Raw genomic sequence first — 3,967 nt, 5'->3', positions numbered from 1 at the left:
AATCCTCCTCCTGTCATTTCCTGCATCCAAGCATGTTCCCATCACCTCTGAGCTGCCTTTGCTCTATCACTCTCATACTCAAAGTAATTATTACTATTATTTTCTCATACGTCCTAGAGGATGCTGGGGATGCTTCAAGAACCATGGGGTATAGACGGGATCCGCAGGAGACATAGGCACTTTAAGACTTTAAAAGGGGTGTGAACTGGCTCCTCCTCTATGCCCCTCCTCCAGACTCCAGTTAGATTCTGTGCCCAGGGAGACTGGTCACAAACAGGGGAGCTCTACTGAGTTTCTCTGGAAAAGGACTTATGTTAGGTTTTCTATTTTCAGGGAGACCTGCTGGCTACAGGCTCCCTGCATCGTGGGACTGAGGGGAGAGAAGTCAGACCGACTTCTGCTTAGTTCAAGGGCTCTGCTTCTTAGGCTACTGGACACCATTAGCTCCAGAGGGTTCGATCACCTGGTACGCCTAGCTGCTCGTTCCCGGAGCCGTGCCGTCACCCCTCCTTGCAGAGCCAGAAGAAAGAAGCCGGGTGAGTAAAAGAAGAAATGAAGACTTCAGTGACAGCAGAAGACTTCAGGACCTGAGGTACCGCAAAGCGGCACTGACTGTTAAATTGAGCGGGACTGAAGTGTGCCGATGAGAGGGGCGTGGCCTAGTCCCCACAGCTCTGACCAGCACCATTTTCTCTTCACAGAAGCTGCAGAGACGCTGGCCCTGACCTCCACACTGCTGTACAAGTAACAGGGTGCAAAACAGGGGAGGGCACAGAAGATTTGGTGCTATTATCTTTATATAAAAGTTCTAGCAGGTCTGAGGCATTGTATTGGCCTTTTGGGATCAAGGGCCAATGCCATGGCTGTCTCGGCTAGAAGGGCATTGTGGATTCATCAATGGAATGCTGATGCTGACTCGAAAAAGGCTATGGAGTCTCTCTACCGTTTAACGGTAGTGTCTTGTTTGGTGACGGCCTCACTGACCTGGTATCTACGGCTACCGCGGGTTATGGCGGAAATGATGGTGCTCCTGCGCAAGCAGGGAATCACAATTATCCCGTACTTGGACGATCTCCTCATAAAGAAGTGACTGCTGAAAAACGTTTCGCTCTCTGACAATTCTGCAACAACATGTATGGCTCCTAAAGTTGCCAAAATCACAATTGGTTCCGACGACACGGCTGTCGTTCCTGGGTATGATTCTGGATACAGAATTACAGAGAGTCTTTCTTCCAGTGGAAAAGGCTCTGGAAATACAGAACACGGTAAAACAGATTCTGAAACCAGCAAGAGTGACGATTCTTCAATGCACTCGGTTGCTGGGGAAGATGGTGGCGGCCTACGAGGCCATTCAGTATGGCCGGTTCCATGCCAGGGTGTTTCAGTGGGACCTGTTGGACAAGTGGTCCGGGTCTCACCTGGACATGCACTGGAAAATTATCCTATCTTCCAGGACCAGGATCTCCCTTGTGTGGTGCCTGCACAGTTCTCACCTTCCGGAGGGACGCAGGTTCGGGATTCAGGATTGGATCCTGGTGACCACAGATGCAGGTCTCTGAAGCTGGGGAGCAGTCACACAGGGGAGAAATTTTCAAGGAAAATGGTCAAGCCAGGAAGCTTGTCTGCACATAAACATTCTGGAATTAAGGGCCATTTACAACGGCATTCTGCAAGCGAAACATCTTCTTCGCAGTCTGCCCGTCTTGATTCAGTCAGACAACATAACAGCAGGTGCATACATAAACCGCCAGGGCGGAACAAAGAGCAGAGCAGCAATGGCCGAGGCCACGAAAGTTATTCACTGGGCGGAGAGACATGCAAGCGCTCTGTCAGCAGTCTTCATTCCAGGAGTGGACAACTGGGAAGCAGACTTCCTCAGCAGACACGATCTCCATCCAGGAGAGTGGGGTCTTCATCAAGAGGTCTTTACAGAAGTGACAAGTCGTTGGGAAATTCCTCAAATAGACATGATGGCGTCCGGCCTCAAAAAGAACTTCAGAGATATTGTTCCAGGTCGAGGGACCCTCAAGCAATAGTGGTGGACACCCTAGTGACACCGTGGGTGTTTCCGTCGGTCTATGTGTTCCCTCCACTTCCACTCATTCCAAAGGTGATAAAGATTATCAGAAGAACAAGGGTTCAGGCAATACTCATTGTTCCAGACTGGCCAAAGGGGGTCTGGTATCCAGATCTTCAGGAGTTACTCATAGAATATATATCCCTGGCTTCTTCCTCTACAGGAGGGCCTGTTACAACAAGGACCGTGCGTGTATTAAGACTTACCGTGGCTGTGTTTGACGGCATGGCGGTTGAACGCCAGATCCTAGCCAGAAAGGGTATTCCCAGTGAAGTCATTCCCACACTTCTTCAGGCTACAAAAGAAGTAACAGCAAAGCATTACCACCGTATTTGGAGGAAATATGTGTCTTGGTGTAAATCCAAGAAGGCTGCTACGGAAGAATTTCAGCTGGGGCGCCTGCTCCATTTTTTGCAAGCAGGTGTGGATGCGGGCCTAAAGTTAGGCTCCATTAAAGTACAAATTTCGGCCTTATCAATTTTCTTTCAGAAAGAATTGGCCTCCCTTCCAGAAGTTCAGACCTTCGTGAAAGGCGTGCTGCACATCCAACCTCCATTTGTGCCTCCTGTGGCACCGTGGGATCTTAATGTGGTATTGCAGTTCCTGCAATCTCATTGGTTTGAACCTTTACGTAAGGTTGAGTTAAAATTCCTTACTTGGAAAGTAGTCATTGTCAGGATTCTGATTTAGTATGTCCCCGGAGGGGGCACTAGTGGGTCAGTGTAGGAGTGACAGAGGAAACTGGGAAACGGACAAAAAGTTCCGCGCATGTGCGCTTGATATTTATTATCACACAGGGATAACCGATGACAGGAACAATGAATAATAACTTAATCCGATAAATTAATATTTCAAAAGTCACTGGTAACAAATAAGCAATGAAGATGAACTTGAAACTTGATATAAATGATAAGGCAATAATGAAATCAGATGCAGCAAACAAAACTCTGGTTTATAACGAATAGCCATCAAAGCACACAGTCTCTGTAGAAGCATACGTCTTTAAGCCAAGCAAGGCCCTAGCAGGAGACAGTCCTAACAGAGCAAGATGTTTAGTGCTAAAGGCAATGCACAGTGTGGAATGCTGGTAATTAGATGAAGAGGCTGAGAACTGAGAAAACACCTGAGGAAAGTCTCTTACTGCAGATTGGTGTAGCAGACTGTGGCTGGAGTTTGTAGCAAACTGGAACAATGAAGACTGGAGACTGGAACACAGGAACTTGCACACTGAATGTGACTCGCAGGAGAGCTGGAGTGGTTGCTGCTACTTGTAGTTCCACAGGAACAGGGAAACAACTTGGAGATGCCAGAAATAGGAGATTGCTGGAAACAAAGAATTGAAGACTGGAACTGGAAAGGAACTGGAACTGCTGGGACCTGTAGTTCCACAGGTCCAAAACACAGGGGTATCTCTGCAGACAGAGGACTGCAAACAGGAGACGCCTGTTCACAGAATGTGACGTGTTGTCCAAGGCAATGAGACTGAGCCAGGAACTGGAGTTTATACCCCTTGGTCTGTGATGATTGGATGTTGCATCTCTGTGAGAGCACACCCCGCTGGATTAGGTGTTCAGATGTTATGCACACCAGTGCCTGCAGGAATGTACTGGTGTCTGAACTGTTATGCACACCAGTGCCTGCAGGAATGTACTGGTGTCTGAACGGATAGGGATGCAAAACAAATGAACTCACAGACAGACTGGGGAATATGACATTACGTACACAGAAGGTGATAGGGTAACAAAATAAACACAAAGTGAACAGAGAAGCCCAGAGGCTAAGAAACTGGGTGTCTCCCTAGTAATAGGAATGCTCAGATGGAAAAAGCAAGATGTTGTGTTTTAATACGTAGAGAACCCGAAATGCTGTTGCTAAGGGCAACAGCAAAAC

This window comes from Pseudophryne corroboree, chromosome 3 (assembly GCF_028390025.1).
Source record: "Pseudophryne corroboree isolate aPseCor3 chromosome 3, aPseCor3.hap2, whole genome shotgun sequence".
In the NCBI taxonomy this organism is placed as follows: Eukaryota; Metazoa; Chordata; class Amphibia; order Anura; family Myobatrachidae; genus Pseudophryne; species Pseudophryne corroboree.
Note: the sequence above shows the minus strand (reverse complement) of the source record.